This window comes from Tamandua tetradactyla, chromosome 1, assembly GCF_023851605.1.
Source record: "Tamandua tetradactyla isolate mTamTet1 chromosome 1, mTamTet1.pri, whole genome shotgun sequence".
Taxonomy (NCBI): domain Eukaryota; kingdom Metazoa; phylum Chordata; class Mammalia; order Pilosa; family Myrmecophagidae; genus Tamandua; species Tamandua tetradactyla.
This window is the reverse complement of record NC_135327.1, coordinates 101,434,594-101,458,148: the sequence shown is the minus strand read 5'-3', so window position 1 is coordinate 101,458,148 and position 23,555 is coordinate 101,434,594. Positions and strand designations below refer to the sequence as shown.

The 23,555-nt window shown below is 39.4% G+C and overlaps 1 long non-coding RNA gene across 1 annotated transcript; it reads left to right on the top strand.

The window, feature by feature from the left end:
- Positions 1 to 13,636: 13,636 nt before the first annotated feature.
- Positions 13,637 to 15,820, top strand: LOC143685774 (uncharacterized). The gene is made up of 3 exons (XR_013176727.1): positions 13,637 to 13,796; positions 14,161 to 14,247; positions 15,514 to 15,820. It is a non-coding gene; the product is annotated as an uncharacterized LOC143685774 (long non-coding RNA).
- Positions 15,821 to 23,555: the final 7,735 nt, after the last annotated feature.

Sequence of the window (23,555 nt, the reverse complement as noted above, 5' to 3'; positions counted from 1 at the left end):
ATAACATAATAACCAATTGAACTGCATAAGTAAGCTTACAAAGAACTAAGGGAAATTCTCAGAGGCTAATGTATGAGGTCTGAGCATGAATTAAGAATTTTTAAAAAGTGCTGAAGCCAACATACCCCTGAAAACATTGTCTGCTATTCACTGGACAGGAAGAAAGGAGTTGAGGCCTTGGGCCCTTGCAAGGAGAAAGTCAAATGACTGACACTACCCTCCCCAACCCATCTCAAATTAGGTTAGAGCTTCAAGTGGTATACCTTCAAGATGAGGGGGGATAATAACAATGAAAACAACAACAGCGAAACTACTGCACAAAGCAGAGCTGCAGTTCTGGGGAAAAAAAGGGAAGCGTCTCCCCTGAGAGTCTGTAACTTCAGGCCAGTCTGGACTCATTCATTTGTTCATTAATATTTATTGGACATCCAGTATGTGCCAGGCTGTGAGCTAGACCTGGGAGATATAGGAGTGAAGAAATGAGTCATGCCTTAAAGCACAAACATTCTAATAATGGAAGACAGACAATAAACAAAAGTGTGTGTGTGTGTGTGTATGCATGTGCACAAATAGCCAGGCAATGATGAATGCTAAGAAAAAAATAAATAAGACTAAGGATGATGATAAGTGACTCGATAGTGGTGGAATTTTATAATTTGGTGACGGAAAGACTCTATGAAAAGGCAGCACGTAAGCTAGACCTGAAAGAAGTGATCCATGTAGATACTTAGCGGGAAGATCTTTCCAAACAGAGAGGGTCACCAGTGCAAATTGCTCCAAAATCAGGCATGTTTGAGGAACAGAGAAGTGTCTGGATCAGGGTGAGAAAAAGAAGAGTGTAGGAAATAGGGTCAGAGAGACGATAGTGGGACCAGACCATAGAGGACCATGTGGGCCATCTAGGGACATGGGATTTATTTTAAAGAGATGGGAAGACACTTAATGGTGAGTTAACATGTAGAAGACTCACTCTGAATGCTGAGTGGAGCACAGTCCCACAAGGAGCAAGAGTGGAAATGAGAGCACCACTTACAATAGGTCAAGCAGATGATGATGGCTTAGACAACTTGTTACAGCAGCGGTAGTAAAAGTGGCCAGATTTTGGAAAGCCCTAAAGGATTTCCTGATTGCATGGAAGTTATGAGAGAAAGAGAGGATCAAAAGCTGCTGCAAGACTTGTGGCCTGATTAACTGGAAGAACAGAATTGGAGAAAGTTGGGGAAGTGGGGAAGGAGCAGATGGAGAGAAATTGGGGGAAGTTTAGGTGTGGATATACTCTGACAGCATTTTAGAACTAAAGTAGGAAATGAACTGTTGAAAGAAATTTTATAACCTTTAAAGGCTCACACTAGTGACTATGTTATCAAGATTTTGTAAGACAAACCCATAAACATTCCCCCTTAAACACAGATAAATAAATGCAACACTTTTGAAACTCTCAGAAACTGAAAGTGGAGTACAAGTCAGTGAATGCTAAGTCAAAAAAATTTTTAAAAAACTTAAAAACCCCAAAAAGAGTAGGAGAGTGGTGGGACAAATTTACTGTCTTCACCCTTCTCCCATGCAGGGACCTATGCAGTTTACGTGACACATGGTGGAGGTTACCCAACAGAGGTACCTTCTACCAGTTTCTGCCTACAGATACACCCACAGAGGAGGTTTAACAGCTCATGTGCATTCAAACACAAGGACCAGAAGCCACACAGGGCTATGGCAGTGCTGTAGCGGTCTGAACGTGTGCATTCCACCATGTGCTGGAGGCTCCCTGAAGCCAGAGTGACCCCAGGGCAGAGCTTTGGCAATCTGTGTGCACTCCCCAGCCATGCTCCTTAGAGTCTAATTGGTGCGCCTAAATGAAAATATTGGTTATTTTTGTATATTGACCACCTCTGGCTCTAAGGAGGACTGAATCAGGGCAAGGGTCAGAATCGCCTCTCCCAAAAGTTACTAGAGGCATAAAAGCTGAGTAGAAAGGGGTAGCAAAGACAGTGAACAACAGTGCAGATTCAGGGCTGAAAGCTGGGGTGAAAGGGCAGCAGTCCACAGCATGGGAATGGAGCTGAGCTAACTGCAGCTGCTGGGGAGGAAAAACTGTATAAAACAATGAAAGCAGCCCAGGACTCCCAAAAATGGAACAGGGGGAAGGAAATCCTCTTCTCAAAGGGAAATGGTCACACATCCAGGGAAATCTTGAGTTATTGTACATGCTTAGGGCAAGACTCAAGCTCAGGGAGACCTGAGAAAAACTGAACTGTTAACCATGGGCTATTCTAAAGATTTAGTATAAACTGGGATACATGTTAAGAAGAGCCTTAATACACAGCCAGTTTACACTAAAACCTTAGGCAAAAGGGAGAAACTGACTTCCATAGTCAGTATATCAAATAATTAAATTCCCAGATGTCAACAACAACAACAAAAAAATCACAAATCATAAAGAAACAGAAAGAGGTGGCCTATTCAAGGAAACAAATTAAAATAGAGGAAAACACAATAATGGAGATAAAAATACATTAAAAGCATTTCTTCTGAAAGAGCAGAAGAAAGAATCAGTGAACTAGAAGACAGGACAATCAAAATCACACAATCTGAAGAGCAGATAGAGACCAGAATGAAAAAAATTGAGGAGAGCCTAAGAGACCTGTGGAACAACATGAAGTGTACTGAGGTATAGTATGGAAATTCCAGAAAGAGAGGAGAAGAGAAAAGGAGCAGATAGAATATTTGAAGAAATAGTGACTGAAAACATCCACAAATTGACAAAAGACAAATATAACATCCACAAATCCCAATGAACTCTAAACAGAATAAATATAATAAACAAAAATTTGAATACCAAGCTGGAGAATTTTGAAAGCAGCAAAAGAGAAGTGATTTGTCATATACAAGGGATCTTCAATAAGACTAAGTGTGCTGGCTTGAAACCATTATGTGCCCCAGAATATCCACTGTATTTTAATCCAATCTTGTGGGTGAGACCTTTTGATTAGGCTGTTTCCATGAAGCTATGACTCACCCAATTCAAGATGGGTCTTAATCCTTTTACTGGCGTACCCTATGAAGAGAATAAAAGACAGAAACAGAGAGAGAACTCAGAGCTGATACAGAGAGCAGAGAGGTGAAACCAAGCGAAGGACAGTTGGAGACAAAAAATGTCCTGGGAAATGCTAAACTAAGAGACGAGATCTAGAGTTTGCCCTGGAGAAGCTAAGAGAGGACCCAAAGACACTTACAGAAGGGAAAATGCCCTAGGAGAGGCCAGAAGGACCCACAGGAGCAGAGACAGCCATTTTGGAAACCAACCTGGAGAGAAGGGCCTGAGGACATTGCCATGTGCCTTCCCGTGTGATGAGAAACTCCAATGTGATGGGCTTTCCTTGTGTGAAGGTGTCTTCTTGCTGATGCCTTAATTTGGACATTTTAATGGCCTTAGAACTATAAATTTGTAGCTTAATAATTCCCTTTTATAAAAATAAATCCATTTTTGGTATGTTGCATTCCAGTAGTATTAGGAAACTGAAACAGTAAATGCCAATTTCTCATCAGAATCCATAGACATAAGAAGGCAGTGATATGAAATATTTATGGTATGGAAAGAGAGAAATTGACAACCAATAATTCTATATCTGGCAAAAATGTCCTGCAAAAATGAGGGAACATTTAAGACATTCATGGATAAACAAAAGCTGAGAGTTTATCACCAATAGATCTGCCCTATAAGAAATGCTAAAGGGAGTTCTTAAGGTTGAAAGGAAAGGACAGTATGTAGCAGCTTGAAAAAGTATGAAGAAGTAAAGATCACCAGTAAAGGTAATTATGTGGTTAAATACAAAACCCAGCTGTATTGTATTCCAGGTATGTAACTCTACTATCTATTTCCTATAAGATTTTGAATACAGTTGAATAAGAAATAATCATATTTGTATGTTATGGACACAAAATATAAAGAAGTAATGTGTGACTAAAACAACATAAAAAGTGGGAACAGAGGGATAGAGCAGCAGAGATTATGTGTGCTATTGAAATTATGTTGGTATTACTTCAAATTAGTAGGTTATAGATTTAGGTTGCTTAATATAAACCCCATGGTAACCACAAAGAAAGTATGTAAAGTATATACAGAAACAGATGTAAGAAAGGAATCGATCTTTTATATCAATTAAAGGAAAGAGGACAAAATGATATAAAATGCATAAGAAACAAAAGATAAAATAGATGAAGTAAATCCTGCCTTATCAATAATTACACTGAATGTAATAGATTAAACAATCCAATCAAAAGACAATCGACAGAATAATAGCATGATCCAATTATATGCTGTTTACAAGAGACTCTTCTTAAACTCAAAGACACAAACAGGTTGAAAGTGAAAGGATGGAAAAAATATTGCATGTGTGTAGTAACCAAAAAAGAGCTGAGGTCTAATATCTGATAAAATAGACCTCCAGTAAAAAACATTACATGAGACAAAGAAGAACACTATATATTAATAAGAGTCAACCCACAAAAAATATATAATGACCATAAACTTTTATGAACCTAATTGCAGAGCCCCAAGATATAGAAGACAAACATTGACAAAACAAAAGAATGAAATAGACACCTCTTCAATAATAGTTGGAGAAGTCAATACATCTCTTTTACCAAAGGATAGAACATCTACACAGAAGATCAATAATGAACAAAGAACTTGAACAATGCAATAAATGAACCAAACCTAACAGATATAAACATGACACTGTGTCCCAAAACAGCAGAATCGTAATCTTTTCAAGCACATATGGCTCATACTCCAGGATAGACCATATTTTAGGTCACAAATCTCAATAAATTTAAAAGGATTGAAATATGCAGATCATCTCCAACCACAACAGAATGAAGCTAGAAAGAATAGAGGAAAAATCGGAAAATCCACAAACATATGGAATTAAAACAACACACTCAAATAATCAATGGCTATATATGGAATGCGGTGAAGGCAATGAATAGAGGGAAATTTTAGCTCCAAATGCTTATCTTAAAAAATAAGAAAGATCTCAAATCAGAGACCCAACTTCATACCCTCAGGAATTATAAAAAGAAGAGCAAACTAAATCCAAAGTGAGCAGAAGGAAATAACAAAGATTAGAGCAGAAATAAATGAAATGGAGAATAAAAAACAAAGAGAGTACAAAGGAACCCAAAAGTTGATTCTTTGAAAAGATCATAAATTATCAAGAAACCTTTTGCTAGTCTTACTAAAAGTAAGAGAAGATGAAAATCAGACATGAAAGGGGAACCTTAACTGTTCTTACAGAAAAGGATTATAAGAGACTACTATGAACAATTGTATGCTAAACAATTAGATAATCCAGAGGAAATGGACAAATTCTTAGAAACACTCAAGTTACCCTGATTGATGACTCAAATAGAAATAGAAGATCTCAACAGACTTGTAACATGTAAAGGAATTGGATCAGTAATGAATAGCCTCCCAGAACAAAATTACTAAACTGGTGAATTCTACTAAACATCCAAGGAAGAACCAACACCTCTCCTTCTCAAACGTTTCCCAAAAAATCAAGGAAGAGAGAATTCTTCCTAATTCTTTCACATAAACCAACAGTACCTTAATACCAAACCAGATAAAAACATTACAAAACAATAAAACTATGGCCCAAGTTCCCTTGTGGACATAGATGCAAAAATCCTCAACTCAATACCAGCAAATCCATTCCAATAGCAACATATTAAAAGAATCATTCACCATATCTTAGGGGGGATTTATCCCAGGAATGCAAGGATGGTATGGCATAAGAAACTCAATCAATATAATACAACCCATTAACAGAATGAATGGGAAAAAAATACATGATCATCTCAATTAATGCAAAGGAGGCTTTGTTTTTACGTTTGTTTATTATGAAACATAACATATATTTTAAAAAACAGTAATTTTCAAAGTATATTTTAACAAGTAGTTACAGAGCAGATTTCAAAGTTTGGTATGGGTTACCATTCCACATTTTCAGATTTTTCCTTCTAACTGCTCCAAAACACTGGAACCTAAAAAGAAATATTATTATAGTGATTCGGCAGTCATAGTCATTTGTTAAGTCGTATCCTCTCTGTTATAACTCCTCCTTCTCCTTTGATCCATCCTACTCCCAATCTATAGGGGTCTTTGGGCTATGCCCATTCTAACTTTTTCATGTTGAAAAGGGGTGTAAACAATATGGGATAGAGGCATGGCACTTGTTGATGCTCTTAGAGAGCATGGCACCTCTGGGTTTCAGGACTTAGCTGTCCTAAGAACCCTCTGGAGGTTATAGGTTTCGGAAAGCAAACTTAGTACATGAAACATTAGTACAGTCTCAGTTAGAGCCCTAGGTGTTCTTTAGGGTTAAGGAATGATGTTAATTGGGGTGTGGTAAGCCATGGCTATTAGCAATATTTAGCTGATGCTTGCATAAGAGGAGAGGCTTTTGACAAAGTCCAACACACCTCCATGATAAAATCACTCAAAAAAAAATGAGAATGGACAGTAACTTCTCAACATGATAAAAGGCATATCTGAAAAATCCACAGGTAACATTATACTCAATGATAACATTGTGACTGAAAACCTTCCCACTGAGATCAGAAACAAGACAAGGATGCCCTCTTTCACTACTGCTGTTCAACATGGTACTGTAAGTCCTTGCCAGAGAAATTAATCAAGAAAAAGAAATAAAAGGCACCCAAATCAGAAAGGAGGAATTAAAACTATCTCTATGTGTAGATGACAGAATCTTTAAATAGAATATCCCAATAATCCACAAGAAAACTACTAGAACTGATAAATGAATTCAGCAATGTTGCAGGCTACAAGATTAACATCGAAAAAGTCAGTTATGTTTCTATACACCACCAGAATATTCTGAAATGAAAATGTAATAAAAATCCCCTCCATAATAGCTTATGAAAGAATAAAATACCTAGGAATAAATTTAACCAAGGAGATAAAAGACATGTACACTGAAAACTATAAATCATTGCTGAAAGAAATAAAAGAAGGTCTAAATGCATGGCAAGACATTCTGTGTTCATGAATAGAAAGACCGAATATTTTTAAGATATCAATATTACCCAAAGCTGTCTACAGGTTCAACACAATATCTATTAAAGTCCTAGCAGCCTTTTTTGCAGAAATGGAAAAGCTGATTCTCAAATTCATATGGAATTTCAAGGGCCTCTGAATAACCAAATTAATACTGCAAAGGAAGAGCAGAGTTTGAGTTTTCACACTTCTCAATTTCTTTACTGTCTACTTCATTACTTTAAAAAAATTTCCTGCCTTTTACTTCCTTTATATTTTTATTTTCCTCTCTTTCTCTAACCTCTTAAGTTGAATATTTAACTCATTCATTTTCAGTCTTTTTTCTGTTCCAACCTCTAACAAGACTACTTATGTAAAAAGAAAAACAGGCACAAATACTAGAAATGAAAAAAAAAACATAACAAGTAATATTTAAAAGAGAAAACCAAGCACGTTGTAGATTTGACTCTAGGGGAGGCAGATTCTAAGATTTTCGGATTTGTGTGCTAGAGAAGCTGAACTGCAAAGCAGTTATAACAATGATCTTGGATAATGCTATAAGGTGCTCTCAAGCCGGGGTGACGCTACAGAATCGTCCAGAATTAGGGCAAGAGGCTGGGCCTTTATACTGATGCTCCAACCAGACACTGGATGCAGCACCCCTGAGACTGATCTTGGGCAAGGTAGCTCTCTTCAGCCATGGGCAATCCCTAGAGAGGGTTCAGTAAGAGCTCTGAGCTGCCAACACTCCCAGAATCATCATGAATGGGTACTTCTGTGCTAGGAATGTGCCGAGGATATTTGGGTGGCACACAACATCATCCACTAAAAACGTTATGGCAGTAAGTTTTGAATAGACAATTTCCAAATAGACAAGTTCAAAAAAAGCATAACTTTCCAAAACTGATTCAAGAATAGAAAACCTGACTATTCTTACAATCTCCAAATAAATTAAATCAGTGATTGTGGGTTTTATCTTCCCACACACAAAAAAAAAGCATCAGTAAGGTCTAGGTAATATTCAAAGATCAGGTAATTTCCACTCCTACACAAGTGCTTTTAGAGAAGAGGAAGAAGAAAGAGAAGGACAGAGACAAAGGACAGGGAAGGGCACAGGGAGATGAGCAGAAGGAAGGTGGGTGAGGAAGGAAGATGAAACATCCCAGCTAACTTCACAAAGCTAACATACCAAAATGAGACCAGGATTGTACAAGAAAAAAAAACTATACAACATTCTCATTCACAAACATAAATTCCACAATCCCAAATAATGCTAGTGAGTGGAACCTACTGTGATCGTTTGGAGTTATATCTACCCCAGAAAAACATGTCCTTAGAGTTAATCCGTTCCTGCGGGTGTGAACCCATTGTCAGTAGGACTTTTGATGAGGCCACTTCACTTGAGGTGTGACCCACCTCATTCAGGATGGGTCTCAGTGCTATTATTGGAGTTCTTTATAAGAGAATGAAGTTCAGATTACAAGAGAAAATGCCACTGAGGAAGCAGCCAGAAGCTGAAATCAAAGGAACTCAGAAGAAAAAGGAGAGCCCTGGAGATGCTTCTGTGTACCTTGCCATGTGACAGAGAAACCAAGTGTTGCTGGCAGCCAGCTCCAGAATGCAACAGCTTTGGGGGAGAAAGTATTGCCTTGATAATACCTTATTTGGACTTTTTACCCAGCATCAAAACATGAGTGAATAAATGGGTTATCTAAGCCAACCCATTTCATGATGTTTGCTTAAGCAGCCTAAGAAACTAAAACACCAACCCATGTGTAAAAAAATAAAATACCTATGGCCAAGGTTGGTTTAATTATAGAAAACCTTTTCTGTAATTTACCTCAATTAAAGTAGCAAAACTGCATGGATACCACAGGACCCAGAAAACACATGTGAAATTCGACATTTCTTATTATACTTTAAAAATTCTAGCAAAGTAGGAAGAGAAGGGAATTTCCTTCATTAGGTAAACAGTATCTATGAGAAAACTTTATAGTTACTGGTGAAGTGTTAGAAGCATTCTCTTTAAAATCAAAACAAGACAAAGGCAGCTGTTGTCATCATTTCTTTCATGGTAGATTACAGTCAAAGTTCTGGCCAGTTCAAGAAGGCAAGGAACAAAAAGGATAAGGATTGAAAAGGAAGAAAAAAACTGTAATTAATTATATACACACACACACACAAACCACAGAGGAATTTATAAACAAATCATTAAATTTATGAGTTGAACAATTTACCTAGATATGAAAAACAAAAGTCTATTGCATTTGTCTACAGCAGCTACAAAGCAGTGGAACATGAAATCACAAAGAACTGTACAAACCAATGAGAAAGGACAAAACAACTTAATGGAAATATGGGTCAAAGGTGTGATAGGCCTTTCACCACAAAAGAATCACAAATGGTGAGTAAACATGGAAGATTTTCAAATTCATTAGTAAATCAGAGAAATATAATTTTAAACCTACCAGATTGAAACAAACAAACGAACAAACAAACCTAGTCCGACAGTAACAAGATAAGCATGGATGGGGTGTTACAGAAACCTTATCATTTCTTGTGGGATTATCAGTTGACACAACCAGTTTGGCGAACAACTAACTAGTCGTTATCCAGGACATTCAGAGCTGTGTACATCCCACAACCCAGCCACTCCACTCTGAAGTTTAGGTGCCCTGGAGAAACCCTTTCATGTGGGCACCATGGGGCTAGTACAGAAGTATTCATAGTGGAAAAGTTTGTAATAACTAGAACCTCCTGCCCAAATGTCCACTAACCACAGCAGCAAAAATAGATAAAGTGTAGCATACTCATAAAAGGATGTATCACAACTGTGTGATGATAGGGTAAGCCATTGATTGCACACCACGTATAGAATGTTTGTATGTCAAGAATGTTTATATGTTTGTTTGTTAAGGTTTTACAACAAAAATAATTTTTAAAAAGGATGTATTGCATTTTGGGGGAAAATGAGTAAACCAGAGTTACTTGTATCAACACAGATGAATCACACACATCACGTTTTATATTTCAGGCGAACACACACAGAATGATACCTGTACACAAAGTTCAAAAAACTTGTATATTCAAATAATATTTCGATTAGGGTTATATACTATGTAGCATAAAACTATACAGGAAAACAAAGGAATGATAAAAAACAAAATCCGGTGAAATGTTTCCTCCATGGCAAAGAGTGTGAAGGATTAGATTAGGGAATGAGGACGCAGGAGTCTTCAACAGTTCAATAGTTTTGGTGCAGTCTGACTTCTTAGACTGGTTGTGGCTATATGGGTATTCATCATCTTATTCTTATAATACAAATACATGCGTGGATTATTTTATGTGTATACAATGTTTCAAAGCTTTTTTTAAAAAAAAATAAAAAGAGTGAACCAGATGATTCAAGCCTTTTCTATCCTTAAAATTCAACCTTGTTGTATAGGTTTTTTGTTTTTGTTTTTGTTTTTTTTTTCTTTCTATTATTGTTTTAATTCTTATTCTGTTGTCTTTTTATTTCTTTTTCTAAATCGATGCAAATGTACTAAGAAATGATGAATATGCAACTATGTGATGTTATTAAGAATTACTGATTGTACATGTAGATTGGAATGATTTCTAATTGTTTTGTTAATTCTTTTTTTAATTAATAAAAAAAAAAGAAAAAAAAAGAACACACATCATAGAAAAAAAAAAAAATTCAACCTTGTGAGACTTCTCATTTCCCTCGCCTGCCTATGGGGAAAAATAATAGTAACTTCCTCATAGAATTGCTGTGAGGATTAAATAATTATGCACAGAAAGTGCTTGGATTCCTGCTAGGCATATTAATTGATCAATAAATAGAACTATTCTATTACCACTGTCTACGTTTCACCCCCAGCACCACCAGAAGAACATGTCGAATCTTAAAATCAAGGAGAGGCATTCATAAAATCCATAATGAAGGAAGAAGTTGTCAAAGGGTATTTTGTATTGTTGGATGCTGGTCTCCGCGCAGACTTCAGCGTCATTCAAATGCTTCCAGTCAGGTGGCCTGTGGCCCGATGAGCCCCACCCGTCTCCCCTCCACGTGTTGGCTGGCTTCATTCTGACGAAACCACAGACTCCGAGTCCAAAGGCTAAGAGTCACGAAGCATGATGCCGAGAAGGCGGACCACAGTTTAGTCTCAACAGCCAAGTATTTGCAAGGAGTACGGAGAAAGCTCCTTTCCTGCTACTTGAAGTATGCAATGACCTCATTCAAAACTGTCTGTGAAAACTGCCTCAGGCCTTTTGGGCCCCGTCAGATACACTCACCACCAAGACTGTGTCTTCCTCATTTGTTTTTGACCTGCATTTTCCCTAGTCTTGTCTTTTGCAGCCATGGAACCCTTCACTGTGTGATTCCAGCTTCTATCAGCCCTCTGGCATTTTGGACTTGATCCTGTTCTTTGTTACCCTATCATTTACGTTATGGCTATTTCTAGCAAACTACAGCTTGTCGCCACATTCTAAGGTTCTCCAAGGAGGAAAACATTTCCTGATTCACGGCCCAACCCTTGTGATCTCTGTTGAGATGCTTTTGGTTGCAAGTAACAGAAACACCAATTCAAACTGACATACATAATAAAAGGTGGTACTGGCTCAATAATTAAAAACTGCACAGATGGAGTTGGGTTTCATTGGCCCAACGACGTCACCAAAGATACAGTTTCTTCCCAATTTCTCCTCCATGGTACTTTCTTCATCCCAAAGCTGACTACCTCCATGTTTGTGAAATGGCTGGAGGCATCTTTCAGGAGCTGCACAGTTTATCATTTATGCCCAGCAGGAAAGAACACAATCTATCTCTCCGTGGCTCTTCTAGATGAGTGAGACATCTTTCCCTAAGGTCTCTAGAAAACATTTTCTCTTGACTCGTTGGCCTGAATGGCTCATGTGTTCTAACCTAAGCAACATGGCCAGGAAGATGGGACATGCTGACTAGGGCTTAGCTGATCAGAGCCTACCTCTGTGCCTTTGGAGTAGGGTCTCTTCTCCCAGAACACATGGGCCAGAGAGAGCATGACGGCTGGGCTCTGGGCGGCCAACATCTGCTCTCCACCCTCTCAGGAGGCTGACCTCTTCAGATAACACTATTGGGCTCCCTTGCTCCCTGGCTTCTCATTGGATTTGAGCAAGGGAGCCCCAGTCGGAAACTAGAGGGTGGAAGGGGAATAGGGTTGGGGTATTCATTTCCCTGCTCACGCCCTCTATACTATGGTTCTAACAGTGGCTGTATTCTTTTATAGGTACAATTACTGCTTGGTAGACCCCCCCAAACCCTTCCAACCCTAACTCAGCATGCTCTGGTCACACTCCAGATGGTATAAAGGGGTCCCCTCCCTTTATACCATCAGGCACAGGGTTGGTAAGAGCTCCCTGCTTTTGCTGGTCCCTTGGTGCTCCACCCTCTTTCTGATCACTTATTCCTACCCAAACCCCTATAACTAGCCCCTTAATAAATCCTTGTGATTGTGCCATCTCTGTACTCCTTGGCCTAGATTAAAAATTACCTGAACAAAAATTAGAGAAATAATTCCAGGAAGAAGAGAGAATGGATAGCAGGCAGATAAAAGAGTAAATGCCCACTACCACTAATGTCCGCTATTCCTACCCTCCTCTCTCACCCACACATCCATGGGAAGCAAGAAACCTTCCCTTTACAGGTTTCTAATAGAACAGCTTACGCTTCTAGCTCATTATTTTCCTACAGATTACATAGGATGTGAACATTATTAAAACAACAACAACAATAGGAGACGTGTCTCTTTCTAGAGAAATGATCTCATCATTCTCTGCGAGCAAAGGACCTTCGGTTGCTGCATGAACTCAACCTTAGGTCTAAAAATGTTAAGACTTTCAGACCTGCCATTCCTCATAGACAATTTCAACAAATACTGCCTGATTCCTTATAGACTATTTCAATAATCATCTGCTAAAAATGAAGATAGAAAAACAAGGGGGAAAAGTGTGGGTAGACAAGAAATCTTAGAATGAAACAGGACCTATAGGAGTTACTCCATAAGAAATGCAAGCTTCACAAATCTGGTTATTTGATGGGACTAGACAAAGGCTGCCAGGATTCCCTCTCACTGTCAACAAAACCTCCCCCTCTCTTCACACACTGACTCATTGTAACCTGGTGGAGAAGTGATCCTTTACTCACAGCAGCAGGACAGGTTAGGCCAAACCAGTTTTGGAGAGGGGGAGTTTGTATAGGAAAGGGGTACATGTTTTTGGTATTTGGACCTGATTCACAGGAAAGTTCCTATCAGGCAAAAAATATTGCAAGGTGCATACATACAATAGGGAAGAACATGCTAAAAGATGTGAAGGAATGGGTCTTGGGAATGTGGACAAACTACTTCATTCCAAATATTACCCACCCCTATCCTTTCAGCAAAGAATGGGCCCTTGGAACTGGTCTAACAGGTTGTTAACTAAGATGAATTGAGGAGGAAAAACTGCTTGGCTTTTGTCATGATGTGTGTGTTTGTGTGTGTGTGTGTGTGTGTGTGTGAATGAGAGAGGGAGAGATCCACCCAGATTGACAAAATTCTCCTCTCACCTCCTCTGTAGCTTCCTGACCGTGCCTTGCAGGAGGTGGGCAGCCCCCTGCACCCTTGGACCCCATCCTGACAGCCAGGGAAGGATGTGTATCCCCACACCGGGCCTTGCATCTGGCACCCCGCCTCGCAACAGCTGCTCCAACTACGTAAGAAGCATGAGGGGGTCACTGGTTATTCTCCATGAGAACAAAGAGCCAAGGATGCAGAGATAATTGTATCAAAGGGATTCGGCTTCCTGGATGACCTCATTCCAAAGATCTGCAGAGCCCAGATAAGCATCACGGAGCTCTGGCAGAGAGCCCCTCAGGGAAAGGAAAGGGAGGGGAAACTGCATTTCCATAACTCTGTACCACCTCTATGGGCTGAGGGACAGGGCACCTGTGGCCAACAAAAGCCATGATGGCCCATGCCGCCTCATGCCAACTTCCACAAGAAACTCAGGTGAGGGTTGCATCATCCCCGAGGTAAGATATTTTCAGTCAAGTGATTTTTTTTTTTTTGCATGGGCAGGCACCGTGAATCGAACCCGGGTCTCTGGCATGGCAGGCGAGAACTCAGCCTGCTGAGCCACCATGGCCTGCCCATCCCAGTGAATTTGTATGTAATCCTTGAATTTTTTCCCTTTCATGTTCTTGGAAAATACAGCATTAAAAATAGTAAAAATAGGTTTTAAAAATTTGTAGATCTCAGAATATAGCTTGTGAGACTAATAGCTATAGTTAATAACAAAGAAAATTGAAAGATGTTTCTACACATATATGTGTTCATTGTCTAAACATTTTTTAGCTGTTTCTGTGCCAGATACATCTCCATATCCGGAGCAGAAGTATAAAAATTGTTCCCTGTACTGAAAGAGCCCACGATTTGCTAGACGTCATAGATACTTAAATAAATGGTTCTTCTATAAGTGCTACAAAGTTGCTCAACCATAACACAAGGATGTGATAGAACAGCTAAAATGGAAATTCCAGGCACAAACCAACCAAAGAGCAGATTTGGGGGGATTAGCAAAAGGCTGGTGGGTGTCAAAAAGCAAATTTAAAATAGGTATAAACTGAAGTCAAATTTCTAAACATTTTGAGATATTAGAAAATCAATTTAATTCAATCCAAAATCCATTTATATTGATGACCCTCCTCCCAACAACAAATGCTTTTTTCTGAATGCTTCCGGGGTGCTCAGTAAGAAGAGAGGATAACTAAGAAATCTATAATAACTTTTCTCCGTGCCTAAAGAAGCTTCACTTCTTGCTTCAGAGACCAAATGCGTATAAAAGGACAATGAGACAACTATGCAAGACCATATTCAGTAAAGCACCAGGTTGTTTTAATTTAGCCACATGCTCTAAAGCGCATGCATGACTGATAAGCACCACAGGTGGAGAGGAAGAGAGGGTCAGCGTGGGCGGCCGCCCATCCAGGTGGAGAGGAGGGGAAGTTTGATGGGGCTCTGTGAGGTCAGGTCAGGTTTGCATCCTGCCCCCTTCACAAGCTGGCCTCACCTCCCTCCAGCCCAATTCCTCATGTCAAGTGAAATAAAATGGCCACCTGCACTGAAGACTGCTAGCAGGGACTCCTTTCTTAGGTAGGATTCACCAGAAGACAGAAACAATTGACCTGCAGGAGCTTTCCGAGAAAATAGAGCAAACGCACAAACGTAACGTACTCTACAGAACTGCAGATGAGCAGCACCTGGTGATAAACTAGTTTCGGTCCAGTAGATATAGCTTATCAGAATGGGCAAGTATCCCATACTGACTCATGTATATCTGCTCCCCACTATGTGAGGCTCCCACTACGGAAAGTGGAAACGTGACATCAGCCAGTCAGAGCATTCACTCACTTGCTTTCTTTTCTGCTCTAGGTCAGCTTTCCTGCTTTACCCCTCAGTGGAGAGCCTTTCCATGTGTGACTTGGATGCCTCCCTGCTTCATGAATCCTCATATAAATATTTTGTCTAATATTTTTGTACCTATCAAATGCTTTTGCTTTTGCCAAAATGACTTGCAATTTCCCATGTGCTGGGTCATCTCTCTCACTGTCTTTTTATAGGCAGAACATGGTCTCAGGTGGGACTGTCAGGTCACCCCCTGAAGTCAGGGGCCTGGATTTGAATCCTAGCCTCGACACCCCCTAGGCACATCCCTTACCTCTCTAATCCTCAGTTTCCTCCCATGTGAAATAACATTATCCACAGCATAGGGCTTTTTGTGAGAATTAAATGAAATAATTAAAATACTTACACAGAGCTATCATTCATTTACTGTTTCTTGTCTATGCCAGACAATTTCCAACCTGCCTTTGAAGGTTCTGCTCAGGTACACCTGAGAACCGCTGCGATCTCCCTTTGTGGTTAGGCACCATTCCCAAGGAGCCCTGCGCTTAGCCTTCTCTTAGCCAGAAGAACACACATTCCGGGTGCCTGAAAGTCCCAGTTTATGCTCGAGTGTCCTGTGCACTTTCAGCATTGTTCCGGATGTTTAATTTTCCCATAAAGTACTCCAGTGCTATTTGTATTAAAATAAGTTGGGGTATATTTGGTAGAGCCCCACTTTGGATGTCCAGCTTCTACTACGGTCAAGTATGAAAATATGGAAGATGCATGGGCAGGAAGCAGGACTCTTATCTCAATGTGTGCTTAAGTCTGAAGGATGACCAGCCAGTGATCTGTGTCCTGGCCTTTTCCAGATGAAAACTGGAGTAGGGGATAACTAATACCTCTTTTGATGGCAGCATACAGGGCCTTTGGCATTGATAACGATGAAATTTACCTCCTTCTGGTCTTCGGGGGTGGTGGGAGAGGCATGTGACCCCATTGCTCCTGCTAGCCATTTGGTGGACTGGCCAGTTGTGCCTTAGCCCAGGCAGTGACCTTAATGATGCACCAAGCTGCCAAGCCTCCCATTAGTGAGGTCAATGGAAAAAAAAGGGAAATCACGCATTAGGTGACATGTAAAATGTGTGTGTGTGTGTGTGGGGGGGGTGTATCAGAGACAGAGTAGCCCTGCCCTACAGTCTATAAACAGTTATCTGATAATTTTTTTTGCCTATTTATTTTTTTATTAATTAAAGAAAAAAAGAAATTAACACAACATTTAGAAATCATTCCATTCTACATATGCAATCAATAATTCTTAACATCACATAGATGCATGATCATCATTTCTTAGTACATTTGCATCGATTTAGGAAAAGAACTAGCAAAACAACAAAAAAGATATAGAATGTTAATATAGAGAAAAAATAAAAATAATACTAATAGTAAAAAAAAAGAAAAGGAAAAAGAAAAAAAAGACAAACAAACAAACAGACAGACAAAAAAAACCCTATAGCTCAGATGCAGCTTCATTCAGTATTTTAACATGATTACTTTACAATTAGGTATTATTGTGCTGTCCATTTTTGAGTTTTTGTATCTAGTCCTGTTGCACAGTCTGTATCCCTTCAGCTTCAATTACCCATTATCTTACACTGTTTCTAACTCCTGCTGAACTCTGTTACCAATGACATATTCCAAGTTTATTCTCAAATGTCGGTTCACATCAGTGGGACCATACAGTATTTGTCTTTTAGTTTTTGGCTAGACTCACTCAGCATAATGTTCTCTAGGTCCATCCATGTTATTACATGCTTCATAAGTTTATTCTGTCTTAAAGCTGCATGATATTCCATCGTATGTATATACCACAGTTTGTTTAGCCACTCGTCTGTTGATGGACATTTTGGCTGTTTCCATCTCTTTGCAATTGTAAATAACGCTGCTATAAACATTGGTGTGCAAATGTCCGTTTGTGTCTTTGCCCTTAAGTCCTTTGAGTAGATACCTAGCAATGGTATTGCTGGGTCGTATGGCAATTCTATATTCAGCTTTTTGAGGAACCGCCAAACTGCCTTCCACAGTGGTTGCACCATTTGACATTCCCACCAACAGTGGATAAGTGTGCCTCTTTCTCCACATCCTCTCCAGCACTTGTCATTTTCTGTTTTGTTGATAATGGCCATTATGGTGGGTGTGAGATAATATCTCATTGTGGTTTTGATTTGCATTTCTCTAATGGCCAGGGACATTGAGCATCTCTTCATGTGCCTTTTGGCCATTTGTATTTCCTCTTCTGAGAGGTGTCTGTTCAAGTCTTTTTCCCATTTTGTAATTGGGTTGGCTGTCTTTTTGTTGTTGAGTTGAACAATCTCTTTATAAATTCTGGATACTAGACCTTTATCTGATATGTCGTTTCCAAATATTGTCTCCCATTGTGTAGGCTGTCTTTCTACTTTTTTGATGAAGTTCTTTGATGCACAAAAGTGTTTAATTTTGAGGAGCTCCCATTTATTTATTTCCTTCTTCAGTGCTCTTGCTTTAGGTTTAAGGTCCATAAAACCGCCTCCAATTGTAAATTTCATAAGATATCTCCCTACATTTTCCTCTAACTGTTTTATGGTCTTAGATCTAATGTTTAGATCTTTGATCCATTTTGAGTTAACTTTTGTATAGGGTGTGAGATACGGGTCCACTTTCATTCTTTTGCATATGGATATCCAGTTCTCTAGGCACCATTTATTGAAGAGACTGTTCTGTCCCAGGTGAGTTGACTTGACTGCCTTATCAAAGATCAAATGTCCATAGATGAGAGGGTCTATATCTGAGCACTCTATTCGATTCCATTGGTCGATATATCTATCTTTATGCCAATATCATGCTGTTTTGACCACTGTGGCTTCATAATATGCCTTAAAGTCCGGCAGCGTGAGACCTCCAGCATCGTTTTTTTACCTCAAGATACTTTTAGCAATTCGGGGCACCCTGCCCTTCCAGATAAATTTGCTTATTGGGTTTTCTATTTCTGAAAAATGAGTTTTTGGGATTTTGATTGGTATTGCATTGAATCTGTAAATCAATTTAGGTAGGACTGACATCTTAGCTATATTTAGTCTTCCAATCCATGAACACGGTATGCCCTTCCATCCGTTTAGGTCTTCTGTGATTTCTTTTAACAGTTTTTTGTAGTTTTCTTTGTATAGGCCTTTTGTCTCTTTAGTTAAATTTATTCCTAGGTATTTTATTCTTTTAGTTGCAATTGTAAATGGGATTCGTTTCTTGATTTCCCCCTCAGCTTGTTCATTGCTAGTGTATAGAAATGCTACAGATTTTTGAATGTTGATCTTGTAACCTGCTACTTTGCTGTACTCATTTATTAGCTCTAGTAGTTTTGTTGTGGATTTTTCCGGGTTTTTCGACGTATAGTATCATATCGTCTGCAAACAGTGATAGTTTTACTTCTTCCTTTCCAATTTTGATGCCTTGTATTTCTTTTTCTTGTCTAATTGCTCTGGCTAGAACCTCCAACACAATGTTGAATAATAGTGGTGATAATGGACATCCTTGTCTTGTTCCTGATCTTAGGGGGAAAGTTTTCAATTTTTCCCCATTGAGGATGATATTAGCTGTGGGTTTTTCATATATTCCCTCTATCATTTTAAGGAAGTTCCCTTGTATTCCTATCTTTTGAAGTGTTTTCAACAGGAAAGGATGTTGAATCTTGTCAAATGCCTTCTCTGCATCAATTGAGATGATCATGTGATTTTTCTGCTTTGATTTGTTGATATGGTGTATTACATTAATTGATTTTCTTATGTTGAACCATCCTTGCATACCTGGGATGAATCCTACTTGGTCATGATGTATAATTCTTTTAATGTGTTGTTGGATACGATTTGCTAGAATTTTATTGAGGATTTTTGCATCTATATTCATTAGAGAGATTGGTTTGTAGTTTTCTTTTTTTGTAATATCTTTGCCTGGTTTTGGTATGAGGGTGATGTTGCTTCATAGAATGAATTAGGTAGTTTTCCCTCCACTTCGATTTTTTTGAAGAGTTTGAGCAGAGTTGGTACTAATTCTTTCTTGAATGTTTGATAGAATTCACATGTGAAGCCGACTGGTCCTGGACTTTTCTTTTTAGGGAGCTTTTGAATGACTAATTCAATTTCTTTACTTGTGATTGGTTTGTTGAGGTCGTCTATTTCTTCTTGAGTCAAAGTTGGTTGTTCATGTCTTTCCAGGAACTCATCCATTTCATCTAAATCGTTGTATTTATTAGCGTAAAGTTGTTCATAGTATCCTGTTATTACCTCCTTTATTTCTGTGAGGTCAGTAGTTATGTCTCCTCTTCCATTTCTGATCTTATTTATTTGCATCCTCTCTCTTCTTCTTTTTGTCAATCTGGCTAAGGGCCCATCAATCTTATTGATTTTCTCATAGAACTAACTTCTGGTCTTATTGATTTTCTCTATTGTTTTCATGTTTTCAATTTCATTTATTTGTGCTCTAATCTTTGTTATTTCTTTTCTTTTGCTTGCTTTGGGATTAGTTTGCTGTTCTTTTTCCAGTTCTTCCAAGTGGACAGTTAATTCCTGCATTTTTGCCTTTTCTTCTTTTCTGATATAGGCATTTAGGGCAATAAATTTCCCTCTTAGCACTGCCTTTGCTGCGTCCCATAAGTTTTGATATGTTGTGTTTTCGTTTTCATTCGCCTCAAGGTATTTACTAATTTCTCTTGCAATTTCTTCTTTGACCCACTCGTTGTTTAAGAGTGTGTTGTTGAGCCTCCACATATTTGTGAATTTTCTGGCCCTCTGCCTATTATTGATTTCCAACTTCATTCCTTTATGATCCGAGAAAATGTTGTGTATGATTTCAATCTTTTTAAATTTGTTAAGACTTGCTTTGTGACCCAGCATATGGTCTATCTTTGAGAATGATCCATGAGCACTTGAGAAAAAGTTGTATCCTGCTGTTGTGGGATGTAATGTCCTATAAATGTCTGTTAAGTCTAGCTCATTTATAGTAATATTCAGATTCTCTATTTCTTTATTGATCCTCTGTCTAGATGTTCTGTCCATTGATAAGAGTGGTGAATTGAAGTCTCCAGCTATTATGGTATATGTGTCTATTTCCCTTTTCAGTGTTTGCAGTGTATTCCTCATGTATTTAGGGGCATTCCGGTTCGGTGCATAAATATTTATGATTGTTATGTCTTCTTGTTTAATTGTTCCTTTTATTAGTAGATAGTTTCCTTCTTTGTCTCTTTTAACTGTTTTACATTTGAAGTCTAATTTGTTGGATATTAGTATAGCTACTCCTGCTCTTTTCTGGTTGTTATTTGCATGAAATATCTTTTCCCAACCTTTCACTTTCAACCTATGTTTATCTTTGGGTCTAAGATGTGTTTCCTGTAGACAGCATATAGAAGGATCCTGTTTTTTAGTCCATTCTGCCAGTCCATGTCTTTTGATTGGAGAATTCAGTACATTAACATTTAGTGTTATTACTGTTTGGATAATATTTTCCTCTAACATTTTGCCTTTTGTATTATGTACATCATATCTGATTTTCCTTCTTTCTACACTCTTCTCCATACCTCTCTCTTCTGTCTTTTCATATCTGACTCTAGTGCTCCCTTTAGTATTTCTTGCAGAGCTGGTCTCTTGGTCACAAATTCTCTCAATGACTTTTTGTCTGAGAATGTTTTAATTTCTCCCTCATTTTTGAAGGACAAATTTGCTGGATATAGGAGTCTTGGTTGGCAGTTTTTCTCTTTTAGTAATTTAAATATATCATCCCACTGTCTTCTAGCTTCCATGGTTTCTGCTGAGAAATCTACACATAGTCTTATTGGGTTTCCCTTGTATGTGATGGATTGTTTTTCTCTTGCTGCTTTCAAGATCCTCTCTTTCTCTTTGACCTCTGACATTCTAACTAGTAAGTGTCTTTGAGAACACCTATTTGGGTCTATTCTCTTTGGGGTGCGCTGCACTTCTTGGATCTGTATTTTTAGGTCTTTCATAAGAGTTGGGAAATTTTCAGTGATAATTTCTTCCATTAGTTTTTCTCCTCCTTTTCCCTTCTCTTCTCCTTCTGGGACACCCACAACACGTATATTTGTGCGCTTCATATTGTCCTTCAGTTCCTTGATCCCCTGTTCAAATTTTTCCATTCTTTTCCCTATAGTTTCTGTTTCTTTTTGGAATTCAGATGTTCCATCCTCCAAATCACAAATTCTATCTTCTGTCTCTTTAAATCTATCATTGTAGGTATCCATTGTTTTTTTCCATCTTTTCTACTTTATCCTTCACTTCCATAAGTTCTGTGATTTGTTTTTTCAGTTTTTCTATTTCTTCTTTTTGTTCAGCCCATGTCTTCTTCATGTCCTCCCTCAATTTATCGATTTCATTTTTGAAGAGGTTTTCCATTTCTGTTCATATATTCAGCATTAGTTGTCTCAGCTCCTGTATCTCGTTTGAACTATTGGTTTGTTCCTTTAACTGGGCCATATTTTCAATTTTCTGTGCGTGATCCGTTATCTTCTGCTGGCGTCTGGGCATTTAATCAGATTTCCCTGGGTGTTGGACCCAACAGGTTGAAAGATTTTTCTGTGCAATCTCTGGGTTCTGTTTTTCTTATCCTGCCCAGTAGGTGGCGCTCGTGGCTTTCGTTTGTCTGTGGGTCCCACCAGTAAAAGGTGCTGTGGGTCCTTTAACTTTGGAAAACTCTTGCCATGGGGGAGGTTCGCCAGCTGAAGCGGCTTGGAGGAGTGCCAATCCGAATCTCCCAGCTGGTTCGGGGATCCGAACGCGGGGAGGGTCGCCAGCCGCCGCAGCCCGGGAGAGCGCCCGTCTGAATCTCCCAGCCGGCCCGGGGCACAAGAGTGGCAGGAGGGCGCCAGCCGCCGCGGCCCGGGAGAGTGAACTGTTCCCAGCCAGACCAGGAAGCCACGTGTTTGGAAGGGACCCCGGTCACCGTTCTCCGTGGCCTGGGGATCTCTGATCCAATTCTCCCAGCTGGTCCGGGGGGGCGCACATGGGGGGGTGGGGCGCCAGCCGCCACGGCTTGAGGGGACCACCTGTCCAATTCTCCCAGCCAGCCCGGGAAGGAGGGAGGGAGGGACTCCGGCTGCCTGCCACCCTGGCCCGGGGAAGCCCCCGCCCCTCGGTGATCTCACCAGAGCGGGTTCTCCCAGCCAGTCAGCCGTTCCAGAATGGGGTACGCTGTCTTCTTGATGTCTGTCGTGGCTCCGGGAGCTGTTCTGTATCGTTTCTACTCCCCTAGTAGCTGTTCTGGAGGAGGAACTAAGACCCGCACGTCTTACTAAGCCGCCATCTTCTCCGGAAGTCGCCTATTTATTTTTAAGCAGTTCAGACAGAGCTCTTTAAGAATCTTTTAGTTAATTTGGTGTCACCATCTGTCACACACTCCTGAGAGAATCCTCACCACAGGGACCAGGGCCGGCCTTGGGTTCAGTGAGCGCACAGCACGGCCAGAGACACTCCCAGGACACACGGACAGACGGACGACGAACAGACAGAAGTGCCGCTGACCTTCCACAAACACCAGCGATCGCCACAATAGAGCAGGAACTGGTTATCTGATAATTCTTGCTGTGGAAGTTTTTCATTTATAATGTGGTATAAATTACAACTATTATTTTACTATTTAGTCATACTTTTCAGTTGGCAATAAATATTTTCAACAGCAATTGAATAAAATAAAAAATGTGCATGTTAAATGAAAAAGTAAGCACCGAACTTCCATGTACCAAGAAAGGTGAGTAACTTGCACTAAATGTTCAATGACAATTGTTGTCAACAAAAATGGGTCCTGGGGATATCACTGACCACAAGAAAACCAGACACAAATCTGCTGAACAAGTACCAGCCACTATGTTAAATGTTAGACTATTTTTAGAATTCTATGCCCCAAAATAACAATTTCACGTGTACAGCTGCATTAACTGTGCTTCGCATAACCCTGTGAAGCATGACTTTTCAGTCAGATCAAATGACTGTTCTTTTAAATTAATTTTGCCCATTTTTATTCCAAGGATATAAATATAAATGGACTGATAACTG